This window comes from Schistocerca americana, chromosome 1 (genome assembly GCF_021461395.2).
Source record: "Schistocerca americana isolate TAMUIC-IGC-003095 chromosome 1, iqSchAmer2.1, whole genome shotgun sequence".
NCBI classification, from domain to species: Eukaryota; Metazoa; Arthropoda; class Insecta; order Orthoptera; family Acrididae; genus Schistocerca; species Schistocerca americana.
This window is the reverse complement of record NC_060119.1, coordinates 1,117,341,271-1,117,364,299: the sequence shown is the minus strand read 5'-3', so window position 1 is coordinate 1,117,364,299 and position 23,029 is coordinate 1,117,341,271. Positions and strand designations below refer to the sequence as shown.

The 23,029-nt window shown below is 41.3% G+C and overlaps 1 protein-coding gene across 2 annotated transcripts in view; it reads left to right on the top strand.

Annotated features, from left to right (window-relative positions):
* The first annotated feature begins 3,716 nt into the window (after window positions 1-3,716).
* Window positions 3,717-23,029, top strand: part of LOC124618931 (HMG box-containing protein 4) — a 43,547-nt gene continuing 24,234 nt past the window's right edge. For both annotated transcript variants that reach the window (XM_047145388.1, XM_047145387.1), the window contains exon 1: window positions 3,717-3,850. The gene's annotated coding sequence lies outside the window, so the exon portion shown is untranslated. The remainder of the gene's footprint in view (window positions 3,851-23,029) is intronic.

The following is a 23,029-nucleotide window of genomic DNA, read 5'->3' as shown; positions in this document are numbered from 1 at the left end:
TAGAAAAACTCATAAAGTTTTGTTCGGCTGAAGCCGCACTTCAGGTTTCTGCTTCCAGAGCGCTCGAGAGCGACAGGAGCCGAGAAAGCGTATGTCGTGCTTGAAATGCACTCACATCAGTCAGTCATAACAGTGCAACGACACTTCAGGATGAAGTTCAACAAAGATCCACAAACTGCTAACTCCATTCGGCGATGGTATGCGCAGTTTAAAGCTTCTGGATGCCCCTGTAAGGGGAAATCAACGGGTCGGCCTGCAGTGAGCGAAGAAACGGTTGAACGCGTGCGGGCAAGTTTCACGCGTAGCCCGCGGAATTCGACGAATAAAGCAAGCAGGGAGCTAAACGTACCACAGCCGACGGTTTGGAAAATCTTACGGACAAGGCTAAAGCAGAAGCCTTACCGTTTACAATTGCTTCAAGCCCTGACACCCGATGACAAAGTCAAACGCTTTGAATTTTCGGCGCGGTAGCAACAGCTCATGGGAGAGGATGCGTTCAGTGCGAAACTTGTTTTCAGTGATGAAGCAACATTTTTTCTTAATGGTGAAGTGAACAGACACAATGTGCGAATCTGGGCGGTAGAGAATCCCCACGAATTCGTGCAGCAAATTCGCAATTCACCAAAAGTTAACGTGTTTTGTGCAATCTCACGGTTTAAAGTTCACGGCCCCTTTTTCTTCTGCGAAAAAAATGTTACAGGACACGTGTATCTGGACATGCTGGAAAATTGGCTCATGCCACAACTGGAGACCGACAGCGCCGACTTCATCTTTCAACAGGATGGTGGTCCACCGCACTTCCATCATGATGTTCGGCATTTCTTAAACAGGAGATTGGAAAACCGATGGATCGGTCGTGGTGGAGATCACGATCAGCAATTCATGTCATGGCCTCCCCGCTCTCCCGACTTAACCCCATGCGATTTCTTTCTGTGGGGTTATGTGAAAGATTCAGTGTTTAAACCTCCTCTACCAGGAAACGTGCCAGAACTGTGAGCTCGCATCAACAATGCTTTCGAACTCATTGATGGGGACATGCTGCGCCGAGTGTGGGAGGAACTTGATTATCGGCTTGATGCCTGTCGAATCACTAAAAGGGCACATATAGAACATTTGTGAATGCCTAAAAAAACTTTTTGAGTTTTTGTATGTGTGTGCAAAGCATTGTGAAAATATCTCAAATAATAAAGTTATTGTAGTGCTGTGAAATCGCTTCAATCATTTGTAATAACCCTGTATAGTCATGACACTCACTTGCAAACATGCAAATTTGCATGCATGTAATGTTATGTACAGACAGAGTGAAACCATCGCTATGACCTCTCTATAGAGGACCACATGTAATAGTAAAGCTACTACAGTCTCAATCGAAAGAGTAAAACCTGCATATATGGTTCCGGAAGAATCATCTACGTTTCCGCAGTGAAATCAGCTTCAGCCTCAGGTACAAGTAGAACTATCTGAAGCAGACTCACTGGCAGAACAAAGAACACGTCTCGGATGCAGAGTGAACTTTCTTGCAAGAAGTATGGACGACACTTCGTATCTCTCTAGGGACTGATGCAACAATCAAGATCTTCGACTGCTGCATTAACGTTTCACAACTACCAAACGATTCTTGCACCATCTACCAGAGGTACTCTTGTTCGGTAGTAGTGGTTGACTTATTTTCTTTGTTTTTTTGTGACTTTCCATGAAGTGACAGAGGGAGAACTTCCATGCAAATAGAGACAGATTTAGACTAGCACTAATCCAGTACTTAACTACTTTTAAGTTCTTTTTGAATATATTCTTCTGTGTTCTGTATTCGTTAATTACATTCAGGTGACAAAAGTCATGGGATATCTTCTAATATGGTGTCAGACCAGTTTTGTCTGGCGTAGTGAAGCGATTCGAGGTGGCATGGACTCAACAAGTCATTAGTAGTCTCCTGCAGATATATTGAGCCATGTTGTGTCTATAGCCGTCCATAAGTGCTGCCGGTGCAGGACGTTGTGTTCGAACTAACGTCTCGATTATGTGCCCGCCAACACCGATATTAGAATATCGGTGACTGGACACATGTTGCCTAGTCGGACGAGTTTCTAAAGCGAAACGTTTTTTTTTTTAAATATTTGTAATCTGTTTATTAGCTATGTCCAGTTTGCCTTATAATGTCGTAAAATATTTGTACTCAGGCAGATGGATGTATATGGGTATGGCCACAACCTCATGAATCCATGAACCCTGCATGTCAGCAGAGGACTGTTCAAGCTGGTGGAGGCTCAGTAATGGTGTGGAGTGTGTGCAATTGGAGTAATTGGGACCTCTGATATGTCTAGATACGACCCTGACAGCATCTTGGCTGGCCACCTGCATCCATTCATGTCCATTGTGCATTCCAACGGACTTGGGCAATTTCAGGAGGACAATGCGACACACCACACATCCAGAATTGCTTGTGAGTTTAAACCCTTACACTGGCCACCAAACGCCCCAGACATGAACGTTATTGAGCATATTTGGGATGCCTTGCAATGTGCTGTTTAGAAGAGATCTCCACCCCCTTGTACTCTTACGTATTTGTGGACAGCGCTGCAGGGTTCATGGTACCAGTTGCCTCCAGCACTTCTTCAGATATTAGTCGAGACCATACCACATCATGTTACAGCACTTCTGCATACTCGCGGGGGCCCTACAGGATATTGGGCGGATGTGCCAGTTTCTTTGGCTTTTCAGTGTAACATATACAGAGAAACTGTATGTAGTATTCTGACAAGATGGTGAAACTAAAGAATGGCCAACATCACCAACATGTTCCCTGAAGGGTGAGTTGAGTCCTCTGGCCCCCAAGGTCCTGAGACTTGACATTGTGTGATTCTGGTTAATGGGCACACGAAAAAGTAAAGTGTATGGTGACGATTCTTTCACACGGAAGATTAATAGAGATATTAACAAAATCACGCCTGCAGAATTCCTGTGTGTTTGCTGGTTATGTCATCACAAGACGTCAGTGATACTGGATGGCCACTGGCCATCACTTCCAGCATCTCTTACAAACAGATAACTACATGCTTTTAACCTTACTGTTATCTATTCTTTTTTAGTTAGTTCTCTCTTACTTGAATCTCGGAGAAGAGGGGTAGTGGTTGTATGTTGGGTACTGTTTATTTCTTGTGGCATTTCGGCTGATTTCCTCGGAAAAGCAAAAGAAATGTGTAGTTGATATTCGAAGTTTTCTAGAATCAAACCCAAAAAGTGTTTACTGATGTTTGAAGTTTTTTATTTTGGAGAGTTATTGGAAATGTACATTCGAAATTTATATTTTCAGTCCTGGAGAACACTTTTTTTGTTTCTAAAGCGAAACGTTTTACTTAAATATTTGTAATCGGTTTCTGAGCGATGTCCAGTTTACCTTATAATGTCGTAAAATATTTTTGAACCTTTTAAATTATATGCGAACAGACACTCACTTCGTTTGAACTAATTGCCTGGTAGTGTCGGTATGAAATATATTTATAAAATTTTACAGATTTTGTTCTGCTCTTTGTTTGCGGTAAATCAACGTAACAGGTGCACGAAGCCCTAAACAGATGTATCCTGAAAAATACTGACACAGATGGAAAGTAATTTTTTAGGGTCGGTAGGTTTTTTTTAATTAAAAGTCCTTTGACCTTAGTGGTTTAGATATCATTTCATTAATGGTATTGAAATATTTTTCCTGAGGTAGTCTTTGATGAGTCGCAGTTGTGTGTTTTGAATGTTGCGGAGGCGTAGTTTCACTAACTTCGGAACTTTGTGTTATGGACACTGTGTAGTGAATGTGTTGTAATAACATATAGCAGTTTGTTGTCATTTGCTGACGTCGCAGGTAATTTGATTTTAAGTTAGTCACAAAAACTCAGACTGCCCGTAATATGCAGTTAAGAAGTGGTAATATAATATTTTCAAATGGTTTTTCGCACTAGACAGCAGGCACAAAATAGATTTTCATTGAGCAACGTTTGAATATATAAATGAACCAAATACAAAGGGAACGCTGTTTCAACGTATTTGATACCTTTTTTATAATATTTGCAGTTATGCATTACCAATTTTACGATTGAACTGTCGTTCATATAAGTATTATGCTACTTCATAATGCCGTAATCAAAAACAAATTATTTATTGTAGATGGGAACAATGGCAGGAGGGTGTCCACAATGAGGAAATCAAAGAAAAACTGGGAATGAACTCTATAGATGTAGCAGTCAGGGTGAACAGGCTTAGATGGTGGGGTCATGTTACACGCATGTGAGAAGCAAGGTTACCCAAGAGACTCATGGGTTCAGCAGTAGAGGGTAGGAGGAGTCGGGGCAGACCAAGGAGAAGGTACCTGGATTCGCTTAAGAATGATTTTGAAGTAATAGGTTTAACATCAGAAGAGGCACCAATTTTAGCCCTGAATAGGGGATCATGGAGGAATTTTATAAGGGGGCTATGCTCCAGACTGAACGCTGAAAGGCATAATCAGTCTTAAATAATGATGATGATGATGATCAATAACTGTAATTTTTGAAGTCAGTATTGATTTACATTGTGGTTCCAACATAGAAGCGAATGAATGATGAAAGGGTAATTAAAATATTGTGTGCAGACGCACGCTCTGACTTCTTCCATATATGAAATAAGTGTTCAGTGTGTTGGACCATAAATCTCAAGGTGCGAGGTTTAAACCTAAGTCTAGAATCTTTTTCTTTCGCCTTTAAGAGTGATATGTATATATTTGAAGTGCCCTGTTGTAGAGGTGCGAAAAACCGAGAAGGGAATGAATATACAACAAATAATATTGCAGCATACTCCCCCACCTTTGTAATTATAATCGTCTACTGTACATACTTAGCCGCCTTTGCATTTGAAAGTAGGATTTTTCAAAACTGCACATACTTGTCAGCATAGAGCGTCATTACATTGTTATTTGTAAGGAAAATATATGAAAAAAAATTCTGTGTCTGTCACCGTTTATCATTTCAAGGTTACCAATTTCAGCCCTTGTCGACGTCATATTAGTAGTTAAGTAGTAAATCGTCTTGCAGAAATACTAGCAATTTTTTTAGAACATAACACTTATGTAGTAGGGCCTATATACCAAAGTGAAACTGATAGTGTTTTCTTAAGAATCTTGAAATAATTAACAGCGATTGACACACCGAAAAGAGGTGCTTTTGTAGGTGATTACCTCTTCTCTCCTCTCCTCAGAGGTTTCCACTCCATGCTGTTTTTCAGTCTTTGACCCATCCAACCATAATAATAAATGATGGTAAGATAAATGTCAAGAGACATGTTATCAGTTGACGTAGCAGCCCCAAAAATTGTATACTTGACACGAGTATTGGTCCTTTTTGATTCATGTGACTACCTTCCTAAATGTGCTGTGGCAGTGTAATAATCACAGAGTTTTTGTTTTCAGGCTCAGTGTGGATACTGATCAAAGCCTCCACAGATATGCAGAAATATACCTGAATTTAAATCTGTTCATCACTGTGAAATTACTCATCACACATTATGCGTTGTTTGTATTGTAACTTTTTTCTACATTTGAATTTATTGAATTGAAATTTGATGCTGGTTCAAGGACCTAGTAACGGCACTTATTAAAATCCATACCTGTGCAGGATTCAAACCTGCGACCTCCACTATGGTAGTGATACCACACATGGGCAGACAGAACCCAGTAGTGGCATTCACAAGTATTTTTGAGACACCCACAAATATTATTGCCAACTACCCTACTAATCTTAAAACAAATTAATTATTTTGAACAGAACTTGTTTTCAAAATATTTTACCCTCTTTCATTTTAATAACCATTTTTTTTAAAAATTAATGGAACATTATGTACTTGTTATTACAAATACACAGTATATTGTAAGAATCTATCAATAAAGTGAAGAGCTCAATGAATTTGCCCAAATGCCTGTAAAAAGAGGTGGAGGCACAGAATGGAAACAAAATACAAAAATTTGAGACCCAAGAACAGAGGTCTCGGTTTGTAAACTGAAACGAATACTCATCTGAGACCTAAGAAGCTAGAACTGAGATTTAGTAAGCACAAACTAAGAAATTTTTAAATCAGTCTTTGAGTGTTCTTGGTATTCTAACTACTACTTCTCAGTACATATACTCATTGATGTTCAATGTCATTTCCAACATGTCTCTTTTTTGCTCAAAATTGTGCAAAACATGAGTATAATACTAGAACCAAAAACACTCTCTATAAGGACTATAAAAAACTTTACATTAGTACAAAAAGGAGTCAAATACATGCATACTTGTATATTCAATAACTTACCAGAGCATATCAAAGGTCTTGTAAGTGATAAGGATTGGTTTCAGAGTTAATTAAAGAACTTTCTGTTGGCCAACTCCTTCTACTCCATCGATGAATATCTTCACAAGGATTATAGCTGGGATCCATGAAAAACGATAAATGTAATGTAGCATGAAAATGTAGTTTATTCACGGGAATAAAGAAGATGATTATGTATACCGTTTTATGCTGTTTGGTAAGTGCAGGTGGGCTGGGGTAAAGGCATTGTTGGATGCACTTTTTATGTAATTCAGTTTCCTCGGTTATGATAGATGTCTTTCAGCAGTTGTATGGTAGGATCAAAACCTTCGTCTTAGGATTTGTGGAAGGTTACTATGTGTTATCCACATTACAGAAAATGCATTGTTGTTTATGCTCACTGCACAGGTTAGCACTTCAGTTCATTAAGTTTATTCCTGGAGACAGTTATTGTCATTTGTTAGAATGTAAGTTAGCCTACTGTATGACAAACATGTTCTTTATATTGTAGTCTGTGCAGTAGATGAGTCAGGCACATTGTCATAAAATTGTTTCATTGCACACATGCTCTCCCTTTTTGTTTGAAAATTGTGTATCAGCACAAATTACGTCTGCCCCCAGTAGCTGAGTGGTCAGCATGACACACTGTCAATCCTAAGGGCCGTGGTTTGATTCCCGGCTGGGTCGGAGATTTTCCCCGCTCAGGGACTGGGTGTTGTGTTGTCCTAATCATCGTCATTGCATCCCCACCGACACGCAAGTCGCCGACATGGCGTCAAATCGGAAGACTTGCACCCAGCGAACTGTGTACCCGACGGGAGGCCCTAGTCACACGAAATTTACATTTTATTTAGCACAAATTATTCTGACAGGGGGAAAACCTTCGCAGTTTTAATCGTGGTTTGCATTATGAAATGTACGTTGTACCTATTTGTGTTAGCTATTGAGAAACAGTCTTTCAACTCTTACAACACTTTGAAAGGCAGCACATACATTTTATCAGTGAAATGCTCGTAGCCTTCAGTAGTAGGCTACTTCTAAAACAGAACTTAGTACTTCCTTAATTCTCTCTTCAATTCTACCCTTTTCTGAATGCCCCTCCTCTTTTCCTTCCTTTTGAGGCTTCTTGATTGTACTATAAACATTTTTCATATTTTATGGCTCCACTTTTAGTTTGCCAACGATTTGAATGGTTAAATACTCTTTAAAAGCAAAGCTAAATTTTGAGAGTTCAGTTCCATATTTTCAAATGTATATGGTAAGAATTTTATTTAAACAACTGTTTAAAAAAAGTAAGAGAGGCATATTTGTGTAACAATATGGAAAAATGTGATATAGTCTACAGATTTTCATACATTGACTATCCAGAATGATTTACCAGGATGAACTTATCATTGTGTACACAACTTTTGTCATAATTCCTATACTTAGCCACCTGGCATCTTGGTCATCTGTTGTTACTCGCATTCGGGAGGACGACGGTTCAATCCCGTCTCCGGCCATCCTGATTTAGGTTTTCCGTGATTTCCCTAAATCGCTTCAGGCAAATGCCGGGATGGTTCCTTAGAAAGGGCACGGCCGATATCCTTCCCTCACCCAAGCTTGCGCTCCGTCTCTAATGACCTCGTTGTCGACGGGACGTTAAACACTAATATCCATCCATCATCTGTTGTTTGTAGTGGAATCCTATGTTGCAGTGCAAAGATTTTTAACAAGCTACTCAGACATAGGCTAAAATAGGAAATAAGGGCTCACACCAACGTTGAAAAATGAGTTGGAACAAGTTTCGTTATTTGCTTCTCATGTGTTTTCTATGAATATCTAGAATTACTTTACAATCTTGGATGGAAAATATTGAAATTAGTGAAGATTAGCATTTATCAATTTTTACACAGATCTGAGTTGAGCTTAGTTGTAAAAATAAATTAAGTTCTTCAGTCCAATAGCATAACTTATGGATGTGCATTTTTCTTTGTACCACACAGAGGTGTCATTGTCTGGGCACTATGGCTCATTTTGAGTGTAGTGGGTGAAGTAAACACGGCTAACCCTGTGCCAAGTCATCCAGTCAGTCAAAAATTTTGATAAAACTTCACTTATTGGTTCTTTGTATAGAGATAAATAATGATTCCAAATTTTAGCATATTAACTATCTCTGTCTATGTTTTATTGCACTACGAAGTTTAGAATTTTGTTGTTTTTAACATTGTGAAGGCGAAAAATGACACTTGCTAACTTATTGAAAATAAATTCCCACATTTTCATGTATCATCTGAAGAGTGTAAAATCTGGAAATTGTGCACACTATAGTAAAGTACTGTTGGGAAAAAAATCACATGCCTTTTACTTAAAGCCATCAAGACAGGAAAAAACTGCATACTTTGACTTGACTTACTTGACTTATTTCACTTATTTCCTGTTGTTCCTGTCAGATCATAGGGCAGCAATAAAGACCTTCCATCTTGTTCTGTTGGCAGCCAAACATTTCACTTCACTCCATGTTTTACTAACTTTCAGAACTTCTTCTTCCACCGTTCTTTTCCATGTCTTTTCGGACAGCCACGTCTACATGTTCCTTGTGGGTTCCAATCCATTGCTGCCTTTTCAACAGCTCCTTGTTGTTTGCATATAATGTGACCAATCCACCTCCATTTTCTTTCCTTTATTTGTTCACGGATTGGTCGCTGAATTGTCATCTCCCACAATTCATCATTTGATATAACGTCTGGCCACCTCACATTTATAATTTGCCGAAGGCACTGGTTTATGAAAACTTGAAGCTGGTTTACAATCATGTTTGTTACCTCCCATGTTTCGCAACTTTACAGGAGGACTGACTTTACGTTGCTTTTGAACAAGCGCAGCTTGGTTCATCTTGAGATGTTCTTATTACGCCAGGTAGGGTACAGTTGTACAAGGGCTCCATTTGCCTTCCGTATCCGACCCTTTACATCCTCCTCGGCCCCTCCATCTTTACAGACGGTGCTTCCTAGATATACAAAGGAGTCTACTTGTTCCAATTCCTTTCCATACACTGTTAGCTTTGCTTGTTTTCAGATTGTGTTCGCATTTCCTTAGTTTTCTGAACATTTATTTTAAGTCCTGCAATTTCTGCTTCCTCTTTTAGTTTTTCCGACTTTTCTTCCATGTCACACAATCTTTGCAAGAGCTGACAGATATTGTCAGCAAAGTCGAGGTCTTCAAGCCTGTCTTGCATTCCCCACTGAATACCTCTTCTCCTGCCACCAACTCTTTTCATTATGCTGTCCAGTGCCAACAAGAACAAGGTAGGTGACCGAATACATCCCTGCCCCACCCCAGCATTTGTTTGGATAGATTTAGTAAGTTTCCCATTGTGTAGCACCCTAAATTCATATCCATCATACATAATATATTTGATGGTATTCCATATTCTTCCAAGGTATGCCACTTATCTCTCCTATTAAGAGAGTCAAATGCCTTTTCAAAACCAATAAATGTAGAGTGTGTTCTGCACTCTGTTCAAGTATTATACGCAGTGTTTTGATGAGATCGACACAATTTCTGTGGTCTCTAAACCCAGCATGATCTTTTCTCAGTCAGGGTGTATACGACTCGGGACAACCGGGAGATGTGGGAAAAACCCAGGAATTTTTTCTACTGGGGAAAACCCAGGAATTTTTTAGAATTCCGGGAATTTTTCATTGTTTTAGTTTTCAGTTAAATTTTTGTGATTTTGAGTGATAAGAACCAATACTATATCAAAGAATATTACTGTATCCCGCTTCTGCAGAATAATACTGCAGCAACAAAACATGAACGAGAGAAAAAAACGGAAATAAAACTTAAGTCGCAAAGGAAATGCACCATATACAACAACAAAACACAGTGCTCATACAATCGTCTGCCAAGAACAAAGCGTGTCAAAGGCTTGAGGAAGACTATGCAGTGCTTCTTAACAACAAATTGCCTCCGATGAGCGTGACGTGTGAGCTGTTTACATTAGATTCGTTTTAATGCAAAATCTTTTAATGTTTTACACGTACGAAAATACGGGCTTCCTGCGTCATCGTAGCTGAGCAAGCGCAGTGACGCCTGTTATCTGGCGCTCTCTGGAAACTGGTGAAACGAACTTATTTCTAACTGGTCACGGGAAAGTAGTGCGAATGGTGGTTTGAAAAGCTGTATTTTCAAAGTAAATTTCCTTTTATGCAAGATGAAATATGTGTGAGAATGAACGACGAATTTCTTAAATCACAGAGCGTTTGACTCTCATTTAAAAATCAATTCTTTGGGAACGACCATCTAGAAGAATTTCGAACCCATATCAGACATTTATGTCATTATTAAAAATTTTACTGCCACAGTTATGTGATGTATCTTAAAGTGTAACACGCGCAAAAAAGGTCAACATTATATGTGGAAACTTCACTTCTGTTGCAGCTTATTAATCTTAGAGACCAATATTATATGTGAAAGCTTTGCTTTTCTTTTAGCAACAATATGTATATTAATTTAAAGCATTAACTTTTCTTATTTGTGTTCGCGCTACTTAAGAGTGATCTTGCTATTGGGTGACTACATCACGTGTCTTATGCTGTCATAAGCTGGGCGAGATCACATGACATGAGCTGTGCCTGGCTTACAAAAGGACATCGCAATCTCGATTTCAATGCTTCGGAAAGTAACATGCGGTGTTCGGTGGAATTCGAATTTATACCTTCGTAACACAAAAACATGTAGCGTACATGTTGCTGCACATTAAAGATCATTCCAAAATGTGTTTTTCCCCCTGAGTTTCATTTTCTAAAGTGCCGGTGTATAAAACCATAAACCATCAAAGGACTGATAAGTTTTACAGTGCCGAGGAAAAGTATACTGTCACTTAACACGGAAAAAAATGTATTTTCACTTGGGAGAAAGTGTATTTTCGACCGGGAAATTTTTTTCCTTCTCCATGTATACACCCTGTCAGTCGAGTCTTGACTGAGTCCTTGATATGATTTAGCATCAATCTACAGAGTACTTTACTTGGTACAAGTAGGAGGGTGATGCCGCGCTGGTTATTACAGTTGTTAATATCCCCTTTCTTTGGCAACTTAATAATCAGCCCATCTTTCCAATCCTTTGATATTTTCTTTTCTGACCATACTGTCTCAAACAATGGATGCAGTAGATTTACAGTGGTGTCAATGCCTACTTATTTTGAGAGCTATTTTAATTTCAGTCTTAGTTGGTGTGTTTACGTTGATTCTGTCACTGGCATCTGGAAAATTCCATTGCCTCTCCCTCTCATCAGGTTGCTCTCTGTTTAAGACTTCAGAAAGATTTTCTCTCCACCTTCTAAGATTGTCTTCTTCTGTCATCAACAGTCGACCCTCCTTGCTTTTCACAGGTCTGTTCTTGTTGAAACCTTTTTTGGACAACATTCTAGTGATGCGGTACAGTTCTTTTGCATCATCCCTTGCTGCGGCTGTCTCTGCTCTTAGAGTTGCTCATCCATCCACTTTCTCTTATCATTCCTCACACTCCTCTTTATTTGAGAGTCAATAGCTGCATACTCAGTTTGCATTCGAGTTTTCTGCTGTCTTGTTTTACGCATATTTAATTTTGCCTTAATCTCCTTCCTACAGCTGATCAAATTTCATGTACGCTTAGACATCCAATCTTTTTCAGATGGTTTTTAACACCAAGCACCTGTTTGCTCACATTGCAGTAGACGTCCTTAATCTGAGTCCATGTATCATCAACACTATTTTCATAATTTTCCTGTGCTTCTTGAAGTGTCTTGTAGCGGTTCCTTAGCTCAATACAGAAACCTTCTTGTTTGCTGTTATTGTAAGTTTTCCCACATCTTATTTTTTGTTTCGTTGTTCGAACTTTCTATTTGTAGCCATTATTTTTAGTCTGAAATTTGCAACAATGAGGTGGTGATCACTGCCAACATCAGCCCCACGTTTATTTCTTACATTCATCAGCGACCTTCTAAATTTTTTGCTTAGCGCTATGTCATCAATTTGGTTTTCCATTCTGTGATCAGGGGATATCCATGTAACCTTATGGCAATTCTTGTGTGGGGATAATGTACCTCCAATCACCAAATTGTGACTGGCAAAGAAATTTCTAAACATATCCCCATTTTCATTCATTTCTCCGATACCATGGACTCCCTTTACATGCTCTAGGCATTCATTGTTCTTTCCTACTTTTGCATTTAGGTCTCCCATAATAATCAAGATGTCTTTCTTGCTGGTACTTTTAATGGTGTCACTTAAGGAGAGGTAAAGTGTTCTTTTTCTTTTCAGTATCTGAGGATTCTGTAGGAGCATAGCATTGGATGACAGTGACATTTTTAATGTTTGTCTTAAAATGTGCTGTCAGTAGTCTTTCTGAAACCGGTTTCCATTCCATAAGGCTCTTTTTCGGTCCTTTGGTTAACTAAAGTCCAACTCCATTTCTGCATCCTCTCCAGCGGGTCCAGAGTATAAAAAGGTGTATCCATATTGTGTTTGGATTTCTCCAAAATCTAGCCATCTCACCTCACTAAGTCCGAGAATCCAGCCTGTAACTCATCACCTCCTTTGTAACCTGTTTCAGTCTGCTGGCTTCCCTCAATGTTCTAATATTCCAGAAACTTATTTTCATTGTCCTTTTCATACGAAAAATCGTCATCCTTGTTTTTGGGAGTGCTGGTGATTGGCCTACAGCTCCCTAGTCTGGTGGTGGGGCTGCCACCTAAGAGCCTCCAGACTTGCCCGATTTTCTTTTAAGGGTTTACTCCCCTAGCACGGCTGGCTTCCCTACGCCTAAGAGTACCCCCTTATGCTTTGTTATGATTTGAGGTGACAGGACAAGGACAGGGTAAGGACAGGCTTGAGATAGGTGAAAAGGCCCAGTGGGACACACTTTGTCTGACTCCTCTCCCTCGGCCAATCCGGCATGGGTGACCCTGCTGGTAGCTAAGCTACCGCCGGCATAGCCCTCAGGATCCAGAGCACGCAAACCCCCTCACCTGCACGGACAGTGCTACTGTAAGGCGGTGTCCACTGAGGAGAGCATACTTTCACTTTTGTATTTTATTTTGCAAAACACAGGATTGACCATTACATCAAATATCACATAAAGAGAAAGGTATAACCCTGATTATTATTATTATTATTATTATTATTATTTCAAAATAATCCTCAAAACACAGGCTCTCACTTGAGAAAAGTATTGTAATTAATGAAGTTTTTGTTCCTTTGTTGTTTTTTGTTTTTGTAACACACAATAGTTTTTAATTTTTTTCTAAGGACATAAAATAAACCATTGAAATTTCAAGGATCTTGATAATATACTTATGACGTACTGGTAACTGAAATTTTAAGTTATTAAACTTATTAAAGGTCAAATTAATGTCTTTTTAAATAGCAGTACATAGAACGACATAATTGACAAGAGTAACTTTTTCTGAGTAGAGCACATACACTCATCTGAAAATTAAATTCTTCCAGTTTTTTCAACAACAGCAAACACCTGAAGAATGGGAACAGGCCAAATATCCTCTTGTAGCAGCATACATCAGCACACATCGTCAACAAGCTTCAGCTGATTTGTTCTTCGTAGCTATCAAACGAGTTCACACACCAGTCACCAGGATTGCTGTGATTATTCTCTCTCTGCTGCAATGCAATGCCTTACGACTATTGATTTTCTGATGTAGAACTGCAGTTAGTTACTGTTCGATCGTGAGTTTCTGTAATAGTGGTATCTGCCCTTATTCCAAATTACATTCGGATTACAGCTCAACATGACTATTTAGTGACTGTGTAAAAGTTTCTGTGGTTTGCTCTACTTAAATGATTTGATCAAAGTACACTGGAACTGATATTTCATGTCTGTGCCTGGCTAAGTTTATGAACACTTATAACATTTGGCTCAGACAGCGGTGATGCCAATGTGATGTAGTCAGTGTGAATAAGCCTGAGTTACCAGAAGAATTAAGACTGACTCCTCAAGATTCAAAATTTTCTGAGATTATGGAAATACCCACCATATCACAATTTGCAGTGTGGCTACTCCCATTTTGGCCACACAGTCCCGCCCTACATTTGCTCAAGTCAAGGAAAGTTTTCTCTGCGCTGTAGTAACAACAGACTCCACAAAATTTGCTCTAGTGGTTAGCGAACAAGATCGTCGCTGCAGAAGTCTATGATATAATAACTACACCACTTGCAGCAGCTTGAGGCAGAGTTGATGCATAAGGTGTCCAACTCTTAGGAGCAGTGTGAGATGCAATTACTTACTCAGGAAGACATCGGAGACAGAAAACCGTCTCAGTATCTCTGACATCTGCATGGGAGGTTCAATGTGAGTATGGTACTGAATGCACTGCTGTGCATTTGTGGAGCTGCCGGCTGCTGGCTCAAGTAAGGTTCTTATAACATCCCAGACAGAGATGCCACTAGGTGCTATAGTGGGTCTGGCTGATAGAATTCAGGATGCAATTGTGCCATCCCCATTCGATATAGCTGCGGTGGTGGGCAACAGCGACAGCGTATCGACAGCTACAATGATGTGTGCGCCTTATGACTAGCTTGCGAAAAAGGTTGACGCCCTGAACAAACAAACCAGCAAGCTATTCTCTAGCCGGAATGCTAGAGGATGCTTTCATAGAAGGTAGAGAAGTCGTTCCTCCACAAACTTCTTAGCAGAGTGTGGCACAGCACAGAGGTCATTTGACATATGTTACTGTCTTCCGAAGTTTTATTAGGTGTGTAAATGCACTTCAACTCACACCTTCCCAAATAGCAATGACAATCTGATGTAGGTGCACCCGATTGCCAGTTCCCATCCCTGCATCTGTTCATAAAAGATCAGAAGACAGGACAGTAGTATGTGGTGCTCACAGGATATGATTTATGTATATACCCATAGACACTGTTGAATAAGCATCTGCAGCTGATTTCGTAGTACATCTGCGGCCAACAACTTGACCATAGAGACACACAGCATGCAACACACAGATTTGGGTTTAGGATTATGCTGCACTTTTACTTGCAACTTGATCATAGCAGATGTGACTGAACCCATCATCAGGGCTGACTTCCGGCGCAATACTGTCTGCAGCTGGACATTACCAATTCATGTCTCATCCATAGCATCACTGGCCTAGCTGTTTCTGGGTTTTGACACAGTGCAGTGAAGCACAGCACCAAGCTTATTCACTTGGCAGGTAGCAGATACGTTGACCTGCTGGGGCAGCTGGCAGGTATTACATAACCTCCAGACGCTCCAAAAGAGGTAGGCCACAGCAGTGTGTACTACATTTAGACTGCTGTGGGTGCACCAATATCCTGTAGGCTGAGATGCCTTACCTTGGACTGTTGTTATTGCCAAGGCAGAATTCAATTTTCTGCTGAAGGAAGGCATCATTCGATTTTCTAGTAATCCACGGTCGTTGCCTGTACAGTTAGGGCCCACGAAGCATGGCATCCACATGGAGATTACCACACCCTTAATGCTAGAATGATACCAGATCATTATCCAGGACCACTGATGATAGACCATAATTGTGCCTCACATGGTGCAACTAAAATTACTGTGCTAGACTGTATCAAGGCCCACACACACACACAAATTCCTATGGCTTATGTGGACATACTGAAGACAGCTATAATAACCCCATTTGACCTCTTCAAGAGTCAGTTCATGACATTCAGCTTCAGCAGTCCTGCCCAGACCTGGCAGAGATTTGTAGGCTCAGTGCCTGATGATGGGTTCAGTCACATCTGCTATGATCAAGTTGCAAGTAAAAGTGCAGCATAATCCTAAACCCAAATCTGTGTGTTGCATGCTGTGTGTCTCTATGGTCAAGTTGTTGGCCGCAGATGTACTACGAAATCAGCTGCAGATGCTTATTCAACAGTGTCTATGACATTGTTGTCTTTTCTGCCATGGCAGAGCAACACCAACAACACCTGCCAAAATCTTTAAACATATGGACCAGTACGGGGTTGAATTAAATCTTCCAAGTGTGTTTTTGGCCAATGTGAAATTGTCTTTTTAGGCCATCTTATCTCTCCAGCAGTGTCATTTCCACTTCCTGGAAAGCTATAAACAGTATTGAGGATTTCACTGTGAGAAGCCGCAAAAGGAACCATTAACTGCAGTATTGTCTGGTCCTAAAACCACGGGGAAAATGCAAACCCAGTGGACGGAAGCTATGAGCTCTGATTTTGAAGCAGCTGAACAAAGTATAGCAAATGCAGCACATCCCGTGTTAGAAGCACCCCTTGTGCTGATAATGGATGCAAGCCAAACCACAATCCGTGCAACATTGCAACAGCATGTAATTGGTGCATACCAGCCACTGGTGTTTTATTAACACAAGCTTTCTCCATCACAACAGAAATGGAGGGCATTTGATTGTAAACTTCTTGCTGTATGTGAAGCTATCAAATACTTTTGCTCACCAGAATGAGATTTTCACTCTGCAGCAGAGTGTGCGCTGATATGAAACTTCCTGGCAGATTAAAACTGTGTGCCCGACCGAGACTCGAACTCGGGACCTTTGCCTTTCGCGGGCAAGTGCTCTACCATCTGAGCTACCGAAGCACGACTCACGCCCGGTACTCACAGCTTTACTTCTGCCAGTATCTCGTCTCCTACCTTCCAAACTTTACAGTTTCAATCTGCCAGGAAGTTTCACTTTTGCTCACGGTTGGAGGCAAGGGTGTTTACAATTTTTGCTGACCTCAAACCAGTCATCTGTGCTTTCAGACAGAATACAATAAATGCTCACAACAACAACATAATCAGATGGAATTTATTGCTTCATTATTCAGCACTGGTGTATGCCACATATGAGGAATTGATAACATAGAAGACATATCCCACATAAATAACATAATGAATGTGATAGATTTTGCTCAACTCGACAAAGCACAAGAGTCGGAGTATGAGCATCAGGACATTCTGACAGATGCTTCCTCCAGCCTTCAGCTAAAACTGTTCATTGTTCCTGCCACAAACGTAGAGCTTTACTGTGAAGTATCTGACAAGAGATCTCATCTGATCCTACGTTCCTCATTCTGCAGACAGGTTTTTGAGAGCCTTCACAAGTTATGCAACCCTGGCATCAGATCTTCAGTTCAACTGTCACGCTTGAGCTCATGCATGTGTTCAGTATCAACGTAGTAATGTGCCTCACCACATAAATACACCTATGGGAAATCTCATTGACACAACACAAGATATACACATTTTCACATTGAAATAGTAGGACCACTGCCTCCATTGAATGGTAAATGATACCTGTTAACAGCAACTGACTATATTACACCCTGGCCTGGAGCCATATCGTTTGACAATATTTCAGTAGAAACACTGTTCTCCACCTTTGTTTCACACTGGATTTCACTCTTTGTTTGTCCACTACATATCACAACAGACCATGGCTGAACAATTTGCCCAGCTGAGCAAATTCTGAGGTACCATACAGCAGAAGACCATAAGCTATCACCCGATTAGTGATGGCATGATAGAACGCTGGTGCTGTTCATTAGAAGTCACACTCATGTCACTTGATTCAAATTGGACAACAGCTTTACCATTGGTCTTGCTTGGTCTGCAAAGCACTTACAAACCCGACCTCTACTGTTCATTGGCTGATCTCATTTATAGTGAAACACTGTGACTGCTTGACAAGTTTATTGATCCAAGTGCAGTTGAGATGCTGACACCAATCAAACAGATTGTATTTCCTCCCTGAAGGAACAGATGATTCAAAACCAGGCTTATCAAGCCTGGAACTTCACACAGCAATGTGCTCCATGAGTTACAATCGTGCAGACGTTATGCTACATGGGCCCTCAGTGTGTCGTTGGCAGAGGTGAAAGAATCATTGAGATTTAGAATAACAGCAAACCCTGTACTGTTTCAGTTGACCAGGTTAAGCCAGCCTTTTTGTTTCCAGAATTACCACAAACACTTGCACATTGTAACCAGCCATAGTCTGCCCATCGAGTACAGCAACCTCCACTGGAAGATGAAACTCAACTAGAGCACTGAGTTCATTCTGGACGGTGCATATGCTTCCTGTTGCAATTCATGAATAACCCTCCATTTTCTCCGAGGGGGCTGGTGTAGTGGCATACATCATCTAGCTGTCAGGTGATTTATTCTTTGTAGTTATCAAACGAGTTCACACAATGTTCACCAGCAGTGCTGTGATTATTCTCTCTCTGATGCAGCCGACACGGTAGCTCAGCATGTTCGGTCAGAGAGCTGGTTGGCCTCTGTAATAAAAACACTGAGTGGAAGGATCAATAAACGAACTTGAATGGATGTCATGTGACGTCCGCAACGACCAAAGACAACGATCAACAACGAACAAAATGAAAAAAGATGCAGTGCGACGCTTTATTTGCTGCTTGAGCTTGGACTTCCATAGCAGTTGTATCTGCCCTCGTTCAAATACATGTCATATTACAACTCAATGCAACTATTTAGCGTGTCTACTTAAGTTTCTGTGGTTTGTTTTAAATAAATGTTTTGATAAAAGTGCACCAGAATTGATATTTTGTGTCTGTGCTTGGCTGAGTTTATGAACACTTATAACATTTTGTTCAGAAGACTATCAACTAGTCTTGTGACACACTCTCTTGGACAAATGGAATGATGTAGAAGGATCCATCAATTGTGCAATAACATCATATTCTGTTGTGTTCAGTTCAATGACTATCCAAAAGCCGGCCGGTGTGGCCGTGTCGTTCTAGGCGTTAGAGTCTGGAACCGCGTGACCGCTACGGTCGCAGGTTCGAATCCTGCCTCGGGCATGGATGTGTGTGATGTCTTTAGGTTAGTTAGATTTAGGTAGCTATAAGTTCTAGGGGACTGATGACCACAGAAGTTAAGTCCCATAGTGCTCAGAGCCATTTGAACCATTTGACTATCCAAAAGTACCACAGAGTGGTTAGTGTATTTAAGATCTTCAAGCCTTTAAGGGATATGTCCTTGCTGATTGATTACATAAGAGACAATTCGCATCAAGGTGCAATAAAGGGACAGGTTCAGTTGCTGACAGTATGTGACACTGAACTAGTCTCAGTACAAAATTCAAAATAGTTTCAAAGTTTGTGAAAATTTGGCACAGCAAGCAAGGAATTGTTTTAAAGATAAAGATTTCTCAGCAGAACCAAATATGAAAAGAGGGTACAAACTGATTCTAAAGCAGCTGATTTAGTAATAAATATTTACCATTGTGATGAACGGTCTGAAAAGATGTCAAAATCACAGGGAAAAAGCAATTTGAAAGAAAATTGTTGAATTTAGGCAGTTTACATGAAATTTATTCAAATTTTAAAAGCGAATAACCAGAAACTACAGTTCCACCAGGGGGCTCACCACTCCACCCGCCTTTGCAGTGCTACTTCCCTTTCCGCATTGCATGTCTGTCATCTTGCTATTCTTTGCCTCTCCCTTGGTGACCAAGTTGTTCCTGGTAAAACTGTGTATGAATTCATCCTGTCCACCCATCTTCCTTTCCCCATCCTTCCTTTTCTTACCCTTCCTCCGCTTAGGTATTTGATGTCCCTCTTTTGCCTTTTCTTCTTCTTCTTCTTCTTCCTCCTCTTCCTTCCTCCTTCCTGTGCGTTCATGAAGGCTGGCCCAAGGTTTGATACTTAAAAGGTGACTGGGTAACGTGTAATTCCCAGCACCAGGTTGACAGGTAAATTCCCAGCGCCAGGTTGACAGGTAGGGCTCGTACATACCAGCTGGTACAGGCCAGGCCCAGGAAGGATTGATTGCTTGAGCTGGTCCCTCTGTCTGGAGTCAAGGAGGTGTGGTCAATCACCTAAAGCGGGTGAGGCCCTGCCCCCTGAAGGGGAGGGGAGGGGGGGGGGTATCAGCAGGAAGGAGTGCCCATGGTGAGTTGCTTATCTCAGAAACATAAATGAGTTGTGTTAAAAGAATCAGTGCCTCTCTCAGCTGCACGCCGATACCTCATGGTGTCACACATTGAAGATGATCACAGTTTCACAACAGTTAATAGATTTCTTATTCAGAAGGGTGTAGATGTCGTTACCAATCCTGTGTAGTTGTCATCTCAGTTGCCTAATGGGTCCTTGCCTTTGGAGATGGATAGAGCTTTTCAAGTGTAGAAACTGCTTAATGCTACTCTTCTCGACAGCTATCCTGTCAAAGTAGAGGCCCACCACACTCTAAATTCCTCCCATGGTTTCATATACATTCAGCTGCTGCTTGATGTCTTGACTGAGCCTGAAATAACAGTCTGTCTCACTGACCAGGGAGTGACTGCAGTTCACTGCATCATAAGAAGGGTTGATGAAGAATTACTGCCAACCTGCACTCTATACCTCACATTTGACCATGTGGTACTTCTGTCAAAAATTAAGCTATTACTGTTAAACCATGTATCCCGAATCCCACGCGTTGCTATAAATGTCAGTGCTACTACCAAACACGTGAGTCTTGTAAAAATTCAGCCAAATGCCTAACCTGCAGCAGGGAAGCTCGCGAGGGTGAGTGACCACCCTTCTTCTCCTCACTGTATCAACTGCAATGGTGATCATGCTGCTTCCTCCATGATTGTCCAATCTACCTCAGTGAGAGAGCCATTCAGGAGATTCGGATGAAGGAATAGGTTCCCACTCACATTGCTCAGAAAATGTTGGCTAGCCGCATACCTTGTACACCACCTTCTGCCAATTATATTACAGTCTCACTACACCCTGACCTATGAAGGATATGGCAGTGCAGACTTGCAACTTCCAGTTCAGTGTCATGGCTGTGAAATCGTCCAGCTCCAAGGTCACACTCTCACCACCCCCTGCTACGGGTGCACACCACACCACACCAACAAACCTTTGCCTTAGCCTGCAAAATTGCATGCCTCACAAACAGAAGCATGGAAATCCAAAAAGATGTACTGTCTTGATGACTTTCTGCTCACATCTAGCCAGCCATCATGTGGGTCTGCACCTGACAAACGCCAAGGTTCTAAGCAGTCAAAACAGGCAAACACTGTTCCCCTTCTCAACCTCGGAGTTCTTCTTCAGTGGCGTCACCATGCGATATACTCACCCAGCAGTCCTCCGTTTCACTGGGATGCACCAACAACAACCAGTCTGCTAGCCAGCCAAAGGCAAATACTGACACCTCTGTCGAACTAATGGTCCAGGATTCTCCAGCCTCTGAACCTGGTCGCAGTGTTTGTTCGAATTCTGGCATTGGGAAGCCACCACAGTGACTACCCTCCCTATTTGACTTATCTTCTGTCCATCATTGGATATGGTTATTCTCCGATGGAACATTTGTGGCATCGGCTCCAGTAGGGTTGAATTACAGCTCCACTATCATACTGTCCAGTTATTTTCTGCCTCCAGGAAACAAAACTACACCCTCACTATCACTTTCACCTTCCACACTTCAGTTCGTTTTGTCCTTCCCCTCTGAGGCACGGCCTCTGGCTCATGGGGAGTCATGTTGCTCATTCGAGAAGATATAGTCACATCATTTCCTTGCGCACCCAGCTTTGAGCCGTTGCTGTCCATATTTCCCTTCAAGTTCTCTCTTTGCAATGCCTACTCACCCTCGTCTTCTGCTGTCACCAGGACAGATATTTTGTAACTTATTGCTCAATTTCCTCCTCCCTTTTTGCTGCTCGGTGACTTCAGTGGCCACCATCCCCTTCTGGGCCACCCGTCAAAGAGGTACTCTCCTTATAGATATCTTCAGCCAGCTCAATCTAATCTGTTTGAACACAGGTACACCCACATTTCTTTCTGATTCCATGCACTCCTTTTCCCACTTGGGTCTTTCGATCGGTGCTGCTCAGCTTGCTTGTCATCTCGAGTGGTCCATTCTTTCCAACACATACTCGAGTGACTATTTCCTGTGTGTCATTCATTTGCTAATGCCTATCCCATATGTGTGTCCAGCCAACTGGCAGCTTGCCAAAACTGATTGGCAGCTGTACTCATCACTGGCCACTTTCAATGAACACCATTTTCCCTGCATTGACGATGAGGTAGAGCACCTTACAGATGCTGTCCTTACTGTTGCGGAATGTTCCGTACCCTGCACGTCTTCCTTGCACGACATGCCTAATCCACTGGTGGACCGAGGTAAGCCATGATGCAGTCTGCGCACGGAGATGAGCTCTTCATGTTTTTAAGTGCAATCCCATGATTGCAAACTGCATCCATTATAAACAGATACTTGCAAGGCGTCGCCACATTTTCAGGGATAGAAGAAAGCTAGTAGGCTTTCTTTTCACAGCTCTTTTAACACTTATATCAGTCTTCTGTTGTTTCGGGTAACCTCTGTTGGCTTTCAAGAACTGTGGTTAATTTCCCAGTTATTCGTCTGACCATAGTGAACAATGTCACTGTAGATCCTCTTGGTATCTCCAACACTTTAAGCAATGTTTTGCAGACATTTCGACTTGCTCCCACTACCATCCTCCCTCTGAAACAGGTGACAGAGGCAAGGACAATATGTCTCTCCTCCCAGAACCGTGAATGTTACAATTCTGCTTTCACTATCAGGGAGCTTAAACATGCACTCTCTTCATCCTGGTCATCCACTCCTGGAGCAGGTGATGTTCTGATATTGGAACACCTATCTCCCAAGGGCCAACGCTTTCTCCACCATACATATAACCATATTTGGAAAGGTGACACATTTCCTAGTCGCTGGCCACAGGCCATCGTCATTCCCATACCTAAGCCTGGTAAGG